Source organism: Otolemur garnettii, unplaced genomic scaffold (genome assembly GCF_000181295.1).
Source record: "Otolemur garnettii isolate 467f Iridium unplaced genomic scaffold, OtoGar3 scaffold00005, whole genome shotgun sequence".
NCBI lineage: Eukaryota > Metazoa > Chordata > Mammalia > Primates > Galagidae > Otolemur > Otolemur garnettii.
This window is the reverse complement of record NW_003852400.1, coordinates 24,455,138-24,469,309: the sequence shown is the minus strand read 5'-3', so window position 1 is coordinate 24,469,309 and position 14,172 is coordinate 24,455,138. Positions and strand designations below refer to the sequence as shown.

Sequence of the window (14,172 nt, the reverse complement as noted above, 5' to 3'; positions counted from 1 at the left end):
TATACCGATTTTAAGACAGTAGTTTGGAGAAGTCCTGATACAGGAAACAGCAGAAATTAAATATGAATTTTTCTTAATCTGTCACCCTGCCAGAAAGAAAACCAAGCTGGATGGAAATGTAGAGAGTAGGAGAGTAACACACATGAGCCACTCTACCCTTTGGTTTCAAGTTAGCCTTGAAGAATGAAGTTAACCCCTAAACTAGAAGATCCCTATGATTAATCTCTCCAATTAAAGTGAATGTATAGTTCTCCCTCAGGTTAAGTGGCTGTGTCAGGTAACAAAAAGCCATCAAAGAGAGTTGCTTTGAGTAGAGTGAGAGCAGATGTAGTGGGATGAATGCTGTCCCCAAAGATGTCGAGTCTTTATCCCTAGAGCGTTTGAGTGTTACCTTGTACGGTAAAGGTTTCGCAGATAAGATTAAGCTAAATACTTTGCGATGAGTTGATTATCCTGGATTACCCTGGCTGGCTGTAAATACCATCATAAGTATTCTTATAAGAAAGAGGCCAAGACAAATTAGGTAAGAGAGAGGAGATGGTAATATGGAGACAGAGTTTGGAGGGATATGGCGATGTCAAGGGAAGCCTGGCATTCACCAGAAGCTGTAAGAGGCAAGATATGAATTTTCCCCTAGTGTGTTGACATTTTGAATAGTCTTCCAGAACTTAGAGAGAATAAATTTGTTATTTCAAGCCACTTAATTCTGTTAATTTATCATAGTAGCTGCTGGAAACCAATATAACAGTGAACTACAGAAACATAGTCTTATGAAATTCTAATGGAAAAAATGAACTTTCGTGCTATGCTGAATTTAACAATTTAAATTTTAATTTGTTAAATTTTAAATTGTTTAATTTAAAATATTTAATGTACAGCCTTACTTGACAACTTAAATTTGTCACTAAAAACAAATTAAGTGTGGCTCACTAATCCTGTTTCTCATGATAATTTTTGATAAGGCAGACGACCTGTAGTACCAGTTTATCAGTGATAGAAAAATTGGAAATGTTTTGAGAGACCAGCTCTGTCCTCACAGAACTTTCTAGTCTTCTACCTATGTATTACACTTGTTTTTAGTCAGAATCAAACTGATCACACTAAATTACTGTTAACAAAATAGATAGAATCTACTAGAATGTGATTTTAAAGTATGTAAAAGACAAAAATAAACTGTCAGCTTAATAAAATTAAATTATTTAAGAAAATAATTGTTTAAATTATAAATTAATGTACTAACTTAAATAAGGAAAATTATTAGCAAACATATCTCTATTGTAAAGTTTTTTTAAGAATAAAAATCAACTTTATCTTTTACAAGCATTTGGAATTAATAAAACTAAACCATTTCAAAGAATACGACAAAAAAAGAAACAACCAGATATTATGCATTCCTGACAAAAGTATATATCCTCCTAAAATTAATCTGTACCAAATTAGCCTCTAAATCTAACTACCAATTTATAGGAAATAGTAGGACACAGAGTAAAGTGTTAAAGATCACCAAGGTAATGCAATAAGCAAAATGCAGACCATAAAAAACTAGAAAACAACCCCACTGTCAGGACCAACAAAGGAAAAACAACTTTACAATGAAGAAACTGTAAGAAACCAAATGATCAAGGTGAATACCTGTAATAAATCATATTGCCTCATGGACCGCCAATAATTATGCACTAAGAGGAGAGTATCATTTCTGTAGTGTTCTTTCTAGTAACACACAACCTCGATCTGAGCATAGGAACATATCAGACAAACCCACATTAAAGGACACTCTACAAAATAAACAACCGGTACTCTTTAAAATTAAGGTTACGAAAGACAAGGAAGGACTGAGGATATGTCACAGATTAAGAGAACTAAGGCAACCCAAATTATGCGGATTAAGTGATGTAGCATTATGGATTAGGCCATGGAATAGAAAAAGAAAATCAGTGTAAATCCTAGTGAATGTAAAATAATCTGTAGTTAATAGTAGCACTGCATCAATGTTATGACCTAGTTTTGATAACTGGTTATATAAATTTAGCTAACATGAGAAGTCTCTAAGTCTAAAATTAACTCAAAATAAAAAGCTACAAAAAGGAAAAACCTTACAAATAGATTTATTTGATTCTTAGTCAAGCAAACAATGCTGTTAATAAAAATAGATAATCAGGAAACTTTAGAAACTGATTGGATGTTTGATGGTATTAAAAATTACTGCTGATATAAGGAAAAAGGAACAAGACGGTGGACAGGATGGACGTTTAGCTCAGCTCTCCTGGAACAACAGGTGAGAGTGAGCGGGCTCTATCATTCTTGGCATGGAATAATGGTGTGGAGTGGCAGTTCAGGGTGTGCACTGAGGTGGTGGACTGCTGCACTTGGAGTGTAATCCAGAGCTGCAGAGAGTGCCAGAAAAAGTTCTTCCCCAAGGCTGCAGCTGCTGTGGGAGTGGCAGCAACCAGCCCTGCCACGGAGAATTGCAGTGCCCAGTTTGTGGGGAAATTATATCGTGTGGAAAGACTGGTGAAGTGTGAACTCCTGAGTGGAATGAGGTGGCCAGAGTGGGGTGCCATCTGGTGTAGCATCACCGTGGATAGAGAGCAGGAGAGACACTCAGATGGGAAAGATCCTGGATAGAAAGGCCATTCTTTTGGAATGTGGGAGATGGCCGTCTCTGCAGGCACCTTTCCGGCAGGCCAGGCGCAGAGCTTTGAGTCTCACCCACAGCCAGTCCTCCTACACTTGAAACTGACCCAGGATATTCTGCACTTCATGGTAACTGTTGCAGGGAGAATTTGTGAAACCTGTTGTGAAGATTTTTTGAGAGCGATGGAATCAGCAGTTCGGTGGGGTCTAGGTGTTAAGCAGGTATTTAGGCAAACACCAAGAAAACTTAAGCCTGGGAACCCCTCATGGTGCCACCTGGTGTCCAGAAAGTATATTGCAACATAAATACATTCCAACTAAGTCCATCCCTATGGCATATACATAGTCGCGTGTTTATATATATAAACATATATAAATAATTTTGTTGCCTTTTTTCCTCTCTCTTTGTTCATTCTTTTTGCTTTTTTCTTCTTTTTTCTTTCTTGTAGGAGCTGTTAAAAAAATGTTTTTAAATTATTTTTTCTCTGCTTTCCTTTCCTTTCTTTTTTCTTTAGACAGAGTTTTACTATGTCACCCTCAGTGGAGTGTTGTGACATTGGAGCTCATGACAACCTCTAACTCTCTTGGACTGAGCAGTTCTTTTGCCTCAGCCTCCCAGGTGGCTTGGGTTTGCTGGTGCCCACCACAGCACCCAGCTGTGATTTGGTTGTGGTTGTCATTGTTGTTTGGCAGGCCCTGGGCTGGGTTTGAGCCCACCAGCTCTGGTGTGAGTGGCTGGTGCCCTGGCCCACTGGGCTATGTGAACCAAACCCTCACCTTCCTCTTATGGTTGCTACGAGTGCTTACATCAGGTTATTCAATTTTTTTTGTTTGTTTTTGTTTTTGATTGTTTGTGTGTCCGTATGATGTGTCTGATTTTTTGTTTGTTTGTTCATTTTGTTTCAATGTGCCTTGTGTTCTGCTAAAACCTTGGGTTGGCTATTTTCCCTAACTCCAATTTTTACATTCAACAAGAGCAAAGGGGAATGGGGATAATAGCCAACTAAAGCCAGCTTTCAACAGAAGCTCCATTCCAGAGGGAGAAATAACGGCCAGAAAGAACCCAACAAAGCTGAAGGGTGGGAGCTGAGCTGAGGGAAGAGATTGATAATTGCACATCTTCTCTGCTGAGGCAAGCTGCAACTCCAAGGAAACACATTTCAGGTACAGAACCCACCCAAAGGGGATGCATATCTGTCCCCTCCCTCAAGAGAATTGCTTGCTTGCTGTGAGATCTCTACTAGTAAGCGGTGAACTGAGGTCCTCTTCTCTCACCCCACGGGAGTAAGTTGCTGGAAGCTGGGACTCCTTCTCCAGAGAGTCCCTGCTATGAGCCTGGGCATTCCCTTGTCTGGCATGAAGGTTGAACAAATATTTTCCCTGCCACTTTGAACTCCCAGTCTACCCTTCCCCCTGGCCTGATGGTCTAGAAGCCCAGCCCTTGCAGAGACTAGAATGTTCGTGATTCTTTGTTAAGATTGGGCATTGCATGGTCTGAGGTAGCGCAACTACACTGTAACTGTGAATCCGGTAACAGTGCAGAAAGGCACAGGGTGGAAAGCGTCTGGCTTGGCTCTGAGAAAGAGCAACTCAACAATGGGTGGAGGCTTGGGTCTCTGTACGACGGGTGGAGGCTCAGGAACCGCTGAGGCAGGGAAACCCAAGTGGAGACACCTCCCACCTTGCAGCAGCATTAATAGAGTGATCCTGACAGGATCAAATTTTGAAGAGACACCTCCCCAGTTCTGTGGATGTCAGAGGGAGCTAGATCTCCCATTTCAGGGATGCCAGAGGAGCAGAGCAGCTGGGGCAGAGGCACGGTTTCCGAAGGTGAAAAACATTTGCTGCTTTGTTAACCTCTGGTTTGGAATGAGCTCAGGTGGAACACTCCCCAGTTTCCATTGAGCATCCGAGGTAATCAGACTTCAACTCCCTCAGCTGGCTGGTGGCAGAGTGTGGTCGCTTAGCTGATGAAGCACTGACTTCCCTCTGACTCTGGTAGGCCCAAATCCCTGGCACATTTTCTCACTGGAGAGAACTGGGCCACAGCCCCATGGAGCCACCAATGCCTGGGTGTGATGGAGGTGCAAGGTGGGGAAGAAGGCACCAGACCCTCTGGACTATTTTGCTGGGCAGGCCTTTCTGCTTCCACAGAACACAAGAGTAAGCTACACTTGAGCTGCCAGTGGACCCCTGCTACCTAGATGCTGAAGACCTTTTGAACTCTCCCACCTGATCAGTGTTTGTGTTGACTAGGACAATTGGAACAGTCAAACAGTTCTGGTTTGTAACTCTTGACCTGGGCCGATCACTGGGAAACCACCAAGTTTGTACCCTGGTTGTGTTGTGGTAGGAGTGTGGAATTCTCCTTTTACAGTTGTTGCCTGTCAGGTGGTGGGATGTCTTAGTTGCTTATATATCTCAAAGCTGAGATTTCAGCCCAAAGCCACTGATTCACTAGGATTGGACAGAGACTAGTTAAATACAGGTCAGAGCCATCTAGCCCCACCATATCAAGCAATTCCTCAGAGTTTCAGGCTGTAGTTCTGATAGGAACTTTGTAAAACTCTAAGAGAAAAGTAGAAATTGCCAGTCCCAGTTCTGTGGTAAAGAGCTGGTTAACTACAACTCCAGGAGCCCTCAATTCAATTTCACCTTGTGAGCTTCTCTAGCCAAATGATGAAAAATAATCATGAGGCGGAATCAGCAGAAAAACTCTAGCAACATGAATAATCAGAGTAGATCAACTCCCCCAAAGAATGTCAAAGGAGACATACCATGCTCATCATGGCTGAGAAGAATCAACATTGTTAAAATGTCCATATTATCCAAAGCAATTTACAAATTTAATGCAATCCCTATCAAACCACCACTGTCATACTTTAAAAATCTGGAAAAAATAGTACTTCGTTTTATATGGAACCAGAAAAAACCTTGAATAACCAAGACATTACTCAGAAATAAAAACAAATCAGGAGGAGTCATGCTACCAGACTTCAAACTATCAAAACAACATGGTATTGGCACAAAAATAGAGAGGTAGATATATGGAACAGAGTTGATAAGAGATGAACCCAGACACTTATCACCATTTGATCTTTGATAAGCCCATCAAAAATATGAATTAGGGGAAACATTCTCTATTTAACGAATATTGCTGGGAGAATTGGCTGGTGATTTATAAAGACTGAAACTGGACCAACACCTTTCACTATTAACAAAAATTGACTATCACTGGATAAAAGATTTAAACTTAAGACATGAAACTATAGAGATTCTTGGAGAGAGTGCAGAGGAAACACTTAAAGAAATTGGCCTGGGAGAATACTTTATGAGGAGGACCCCCCAGGCAATGGAAGCAACACCAAAAATACATTACTGGGATCTGATCAAACTAAAAAGCTTCTGCACAGCCAAGAACATAGTAAGTAAAGCAAGCAGACAACCCTCAGAATGGGAGAGGAAATTTGCAGGCTATGCTTCTGACAAAGGTTTGATAATCAGAATCCACAGAGAACTCAAACTTACTAAAAAGAAAAGAACAAGTAATCCCATTTCATTGTGGGCAGGGAACTTGAACAGAAGCTTCTCTGAATAAGAAAGCTGCATGGCCTACAGACACATGAAAAAATGATCATCATCTTTAATCATCAGAGAAATGCAAATCAAAACCACTTTGAGATATCATCTAACACAAAATCCCAAAATTACAGATGTTGGCATGGATGTGGAGAAAAGGGAACACTTCTGCCCTGCTGGTGGGAATGCAAGCTAATACATCCCTTTTGGAAAGAAGTATGGAGAATACTCAGGGATCTAAAAGTAGACCTGCCATTTGACCCTGCAATTCCTCTATACGGTGTATATCCAAAAGACCAAAAATCACTTTATAACAAAGATATTTGCACTAGATTGTTCATTGCAGCTCAATTCATAATAGCCAAGTCATGGAAGAAGCCCAAGTGCCCATCAACCCATGAGTGGATTAATAAATTATGGTATATATATAATTATGACACCAATTTACAATCACTCACACCTTCACATGAAGAATAGATCACAACTATGACCATGGATGAAGGAGGGAGGATGGGGGAAGGGAAGGAAAGAGGAGGTCAGGTGAATGGTGGGATCACACATATAGTGCATATACAAGGGTACGTGTTAGATCTATTAAGTATAGAGTATAAATGTCTTAACACAATAATTAAGTAAACGAGATGAGGTATATATTAACTATTGTGATGTAAGTGTTCCTAATTCTATATGAAATCAGCACATTGTACCCCATAAATGTATTAATGTATACATGATCTATGTGTTTATGATTAAAGAAAAAAGAATTACTGCTAATTTTGGATATGTAATATTATCTGCTTATCTGCTAATATTAAGTTAAGATAAATGTTAACTACAATTTTTGAAAAGGCAAAATACCTGTAGTACCAGTTTATCAGTTTGTAGTACAAAAACTGTAGTTAGATCTATCCTATAAGGATACATGTGAATCTTTCTAAATATGGAATATAAATGTCTTAACACAACAACTATGAGAATGACATGAAGGCTATGTTGGCCAATTGTATGAGAATATTTCAAATTGTATATGGAAACAACACACTGTACCCCATGATAGTATTAATGTGCACAACTATGATTTAATTAAAAAAACCCAAAAAATTGTAGTTAATATGATCTGCTAATATTATATTATGCCTTTTCAAAAATTTTGGAGATATAAAATTACTGCTAATTTTTGGGATGTAATAGCATTAGGGTCATGAATTTACAGAGTCTCTTTTAGGAACAGATATTGAAATATTTGTAAATAAAATTATATGTGATTTACTTTAAAATATCTAGGAAAGGAGAAAAATACGTGTGGGTACAGATGAAACAAGATTGTCTGGGAGTTAGTAACTGACAGTAGTGGGTACATACTGGTTCATTATATTCTCTCCACATTTGTATGTTGAAGATTTTCACTGTTCTTTAAAAATAGTACATAGGTATACTATTATATAGGTATATATACACACGTACACACATTTACATATAACAAAATTAGAAACAAACTTAAGTAAATAATTATGTACAAATACCATTCAACTAAAACTATGGCAATCACTTCTAAATTTCAACTGTGGATTTATCTACAAACATTTCCAGGCCCTGAAACAAACCAAGTTACCCTTGGCCTATTCTAAATACAAGCCTGTAACTCCAGAGAAAAAAAATCTTCTCTTACTATTCTACCAAACTAAAAATCATAGCTCTTAGTTCATTTTGCTTCAATGAATAAAAGATACTAAATGTCTTCAAAGCTAAATTAAAATTCATTTCTGTGACTCAGCAAAAAAAAAAAAAAACCAACCATAAACTGTGTTTTACTCAGATTCAAATATCGTCTGTTCTTTGCCATCTCAACTTCCAAAATATCTCCAAATACTTTTTCTTGTGGATTCATCAGTGTTCAATGAAAAATCTAGGTAGCTTTTAAAGTATCTTTTCTCAATCCTGAGACCTTAATATTCCAAAGAGTTTAAAATGATTACCAAGGTTTTGCCCCTTTTAGTTCTTCTTGTTAATTAATCTAGTTTGATCTCATTCTCTCCTGCTGCCAAGTAACCATTTCAGTCTCTCTTTCCTCTGTAGCAAGTGTTCATTTAGAGAACACACTAAGGTTCTTTAATGAAGAAAATTTCCATTTAAAAGCAGTTTTTCTTCTGCTTTTGAAAATATTTCTTAAACACCTTAGATTATAATTTTTAATAATATACGCATTTTAAAAATCTAAGACATACCAAAATCATTTTTAAATAGGTTTCACAGGCGTTTTCTCACCAAAAAATAGCATTTTAGAATTGTCCCTTTATCATACAGCTATTGAATTTTGATTTAATTCACTTCACACCATTAAATTAGCATCTCTATAATGCAAATCACTGGATTTCCCCACAGACTCGAATCAAACTGACATAAAATTCTTTATAAAGCTGGCATAGAAAAATTGATACTGATTAGTTCTTAAAAATAAATCTGGGCTACAAATTTTTAGAATTCCAATAAAGAACAGAGCTGGCAAGAAGAGAAAAGAATGGGATTTGAATGTGGGATAGTGATTGTCATAGAAAGCCAAGAATCAAGAAAATAAACCTGGCCATTTCGTGGACACCGGGTAAGGTAGAGCCACTGTGGGAGTCCGGCCAGAGGGGAGCGGGAAGCAGGAAGGTCCCTCGGAGCTGAGGACTTGAGCCTCCACTCTTCAACTCTAGCTTTCGGAATACATCATGATTCCTGTCCATTGGCCTATAAGGTTTATGTAGGTAATCTTGGAAACAATGGCAACAGGACTGAAGTGGAATGGGCTTTTGGCTATCATGGACCACTTTGAAGTGTGTGGGTTGCTGGAAACCCTCCTGCTCTGCTTCTGTTGAATCTGAGGATCCTCCAGATGCAGCTCATGCTGTCAGAAATCGTGGCCCACCACCCTCTTGGGGTCATCACCCTTGAGATGATTATATAGGAAGAGTCATCCACCTTGCCACCGATCTCCAAAAGGAAAAGCTTCTCTGGCAGCCTGAGCAGCTCACTTTCCATAGATAGAAGAGAGACACCACTGTCTGGGGAGAGAAATCCTAAGCCCTCCCCATCCTTCTCTGAGTCTCCAAGCAGGTCTAGGTCAAGTGAAAAGAAATAGAACAGTTTGCAAGAGAAATGGTGTAAAGGAGATAACTTCATTTGACAGGAGTATGTACAGAAATTTCAAGTTTGTTTGATACTTTGTAAGCTTGGTGCATTTGTAAGATGTTCTAGCTGTCCACATTTGTTTGTCTCTTGGAATAGTGACACTAAAGTATAATTCTCTATGGTTTGAAATGGATCATATGAGGCATATAAATACCAAGAATTGTTACTTTACAATGTTCCCTTAAGCAAAATTGAATTTGCTTTGAATTTTAGTTTTGCATGGACTGATAACAAACCTCTGAATCCTGCCCAGCTAAAGTGTTATTTACTTTTTTATAAATAGAAACAAAGCTGGCAAAAACTGAACTAAGATTTACTTTTCCCCCATCTCTGGTATATAGTATGCAATTATAGTTGAACAAGTAGTCTTTAAAAAGCTGCTGTGAAACAAGCCAGCAGGTAAAAATAAAAGCTACGCCATTGTACTAAATTAGAGGATTATGAAAAATCCAACAAGTTTTCATCCTCAGCAGAGATTGCCTAGTTGGTATAGGGTGTGATAAATTCCAAGAAAGTTTACCTTTGCTTTAGATCCATAAGTCCCTTATGTAATTGCCATATATGAATATATAGCTTTTGTAACATTCTTTAATTGGAAATTTGAAATATCAAAATACCAATGACCTGCCAGTATAAGGGGGCATGGTAGAGCTGAACTTTGAGATACTGTGCAAGACTTTTTTTGATGTTGTCATTTGTAATATGTTTCATGAGAATCCTTCAGATTAAAGTTTTGGTTACAATTGTTGTTTAACTTGAAAGCCTGTTTTGCCTTGCAAACTCAAATCTGTGAGCATGGTACAAAGTCCAGGTATAACATTCCTATTGTTAATAGTTACCCCTCCCTCCCTCCCTTTTTTATTGTTTGGGATTCCTTGAGGGTACCAAGACTTAGGTTATACTTACTGCATTTGTTGGATAAAATTCCTTTTGTAATTGTGCCCCATCCCCAAGAAGTGTGCCATACACCGTGAACCCCCAATCCTCTCTCTCCTCCCCTCTCCCCACTTGCTCATTCCCCTACCACACCCCGTATTAGTTCATCTATTGCCTTCATATTAGAATTGAATACATTGGATTCTTGCTTCTCCATTCTTATGATGCTTTACTAAGAAGAATGTGTCCCACCTCTATCCAGGTTAATTTAATACAAAAGATGTAAAATCTCCATCTTTTTTAGAGGCTGAGTAGTCCATGGTATACATATACCACAGCTAGTTAATCCATTCCTGGGTTGGTAGGCATTTAGGCTGTTTCCACATTTTGGCAATTGTAAATCGAGCTATGATAAACAGTCTAGTGCAAATGTCCTTATGATAAAAGGATTATTTTTCTTCTAGGTAAATGCCTAGTAATGGGATTGCAGGATCAAATGGGATTACTAATTTGAGTTCTTTGAGGATCCTCCACACTTCCTTCCCCTTCACAGTAGCTTCAAAAAAAATGAAATACCCAGGAATATACATAATAAAAGAAGTGAAGGGCCTCTACAAAGAAAATTAAGACACCCTAAGAAAAGAATAGCAGAAGATATTAACAAATGGAAGAACATGCCATGCTCATGGCTGAAAAGAATCAACATTGTGAAAATGTCTATACTACCCAAAACAATCTGTAGATTCAGTGCAATCCCCATTAAAATACCGTCGTCATACTTGTAAGATTTGGAAAAATAATTCTTCATTTTGTTATGTAACCAGAAGAAACTCTGTATAGCCAAGGCAATTCTTAATAATAAAAATAGGGTGGTGCCTACTCCTCAAGGAGTAGGGTGCTGGCCCCATATACAGGAGGTGGTGGGTTCATACCTGCCCCTGGCCAAAAACGGCAATAAATAAATAAATAATGGAGGTATCATCCTACCAGACTTTCAGCTATACTTCAAGGCCATAGTGATCAAAACAGCATGGTATTGGCACAAAAATAGAGACACTGGTAGAACCAAATCCCTATTCGTGGGTGGCATCTGTGGCTCAAAGGAGTAAGTTGTCAGCCCCATATGCCGGAGCTGATGGGTTCAAACCCAGTCCCAGCCAAAAAAACAGCCAAAAAAAAAAAAAAAAAAGAAAGAAAGAAAGAAAGAAAGAAAAGAATCCCTATTCAATAAATGGTGTTGAGAGAACTGGATAAACACATGTAGAAGACCGAAATTGGACCCGCACCTCTCACCACTTACAAAAATTGATTCAAGATGGATAAAAGATTTGAATGTAAGGCATGAAACAATAAAATTCCTAGAAGAAAGTGTGGGGAAAATACCTGAAGATATCGCCCTGGGGAAATAGTTTATAAAGAAGACTTCTGTGGCAATTGCGACCACAACAAAAAATAAACAAATGGGACTTAATTAACCTGAAACCTTCTGTACAGCTAAGGAAACAATATCCAAAGCAAACAGACAACCTTCAGAATGGGAAAAGATATTTGCATATTATGAGTCGGAGAAAAGCTTGATAACTAGGATGTATAAAGAACTCAAATTAGTCAACAAAAAAAGACACAACAACTCCATATATCACTGGGAAAAAGACATGAATAGAACATTCTGTAAAGTAGACAAATGGCTAACGAACATATGAAAAAAAATGCTCATCATCCCTAATCATCAGAGAAACGCAAATCAAAACTATCCTGAGATAACACCTAACCCCAGTGAGAATGGCCCACATCACAAAGTCTCAAAGCTGCAGAGGCTGTTGTGGATTTGCACAGAAGGGAACACTTTTACACTGCTGGTGGGACTGCAAACTAATACAACCTTTTAAGAAGTCACCCTTTTTTTTGAGGAATAGAAGCCTGTTTCAGGTCTAAGATAGTGACCAACATTTTAAATTTTAGCAACCTGGTACGCTGTAACCCAAAGATGTCCATTTGAAAATGGTTTTTATCTTTAGCATGAGAAGTGTCCACAAAGTCTTAAAGGTTGGTTCTACTTTATAATTTGAGGTGTAGCATGGGAATTTTAAACCAGTACCATAAAGATGGAAAGTTCAGCCTCACAAGACACAGCTAGCTCTCCTGTGTGTGCCATTTCATGTATTTGAGTATCTTAGAGATCCTCACAAAGGTCATGAGATATGTAGATGGCATCTCTACCCTATTAGACTGCAGTTAGTAGTAGCTCATGCTCAAACCCCTCTCTGGGTGGGAGGGAGAAAAATTCTGGTTTATTTTTCATTATATTCATTTTCATACCGTGCTTCTTAATTAGGAATGGTGTTGATCATAGAGATTTTTCAAAGTATACAGCCTGGCTCCAGACTCTTTGATTTAGTTTTCCAGGGTGATCTAGCCATGTATAATAGGGAAGTGTTCTAGGTAATAAACATCCTTGGTCATATAAGAACCAGTTATCTAGTACTTTGTCTAAATGTTTCTTTCAGCATCCTGAATGGGATTTAGTTGTCAGATTTCCTGGGTGGTAATCTCTTCCAGTTGTTCATCTTTCCAAACTTGTTGCTTCCTGCTTTTCCATTTCTTTGAGAACATGAAAAATTTATAATTAAAGTCACTAAAGAAGAAAAAAAAAAAAAAAAAGAAAAGAAGCCTATGGATCTCAGAGAACTGAGACTCTAAATTTAAGTAATAGGAATTTCCAGGCAGAAAAACTAGTGAATTTATTCATATCTTAGAAAATACACATTTATAGAAAGACATACATACAAGGAGTGGGTTGAATGAACTACAGTTCACCTAGGCCAGTGTTTTTCAACCTTTTGTATCTCATGGCACACTTAAACCTATAGTTAAACTTTTTTTTAAAGTACTTTATTAAGATATTTCTCACAAACTAAGGAAGAATAGGGGAACTTATTTACTAGGAAGAGAAAAATCCTTATTTTATAACATATGAGAAAAGCACCAAAAGAATTTGGCATAGTAGCTGAACTCCAGAGTTTGTTTCCAGTTCTTTTAATCTATACTACATTGTGGCAGTGGTATTCAAAGCTTTCAGAAAGAAACTTCTACAACACAATTAAATTATTCTGATCAAAAAAAATGGGAGGGGAGAATATATTTACTATGCTTTGAACTTCTTTCAAAAACAGTTTGATCAATGAGCTTTAAAACTTTTCACAGCGTACCAGTTGAAAATCACTGATCCAGACTATAGAATAGTATACAACAGTTAACAAGAATAAAGTCAAATGTGTACTAACATAAAAAGCTCCCTAAGATAAGCAAAAAAAAATCAATTTACAGAATACTACTTAAACATGATAACATGGTATGTTTTAAAATATGTACAAATTTATGTATGTATATAAATTACAGAATATTTATATATTTGTATATACAAACAGAAAAACTGAAAGGATGCCCACAAAATTTTGGAAGATAGCCTTTCATGTTTTGTTCACAACATGAACAACATGGCTCTGTAATATTTTGATTTTTAATAGTAAATATTAAATAATTAAATGGAAGGGAAAGAAAGCAGGAAAAGGAGAAGCTGTAGGAAAAAATTTAGAATGAAGAAGTTTTAGCTTTGGTTTTCACGATTTTTCCTAACAACAGAGACCAAATCAATTTGCCAATTGTAATTAATATAATTTGAATGTATAATTAATATAATTTGAACATAAAGAGTAATGGTTCTCATTATTTTGTTTCATCACATATCATTTGATCTTGTGTGTTCTTTAAGACAAAATTCCAACCGAACATCCCAAAAGTAGAGTTAGAAACATTTTTATTGTAGGAAATCACAGTAACTGAAAATCTAAACTCTAAAAACTCTATAAATAAGGGTAATTTCTTTTTTTTTTTTTTTTTTTTTTTTTTTTT

General features: G+C 37.3%; 1 protein-coding gene and 1 pseudogene across 1 annotated transcript in view; one reads left to right on the top strand and one right to left on the bottom strand.

Moving 5' to 3' along the window:
• SDHAF3 (succinate dehydrogenase complex assembly factor 3) overlaps positions 1–14,172 on the bottom strand; it is a 65,475-nt gene that overhangs the window by 4,266 nt on the left and 47,037 nt on the right. The window lies entirely within an intron of this gene.
• LOC111728694 lies at positions 2,653–9,334 on the top strand (annotated as a pseudogene).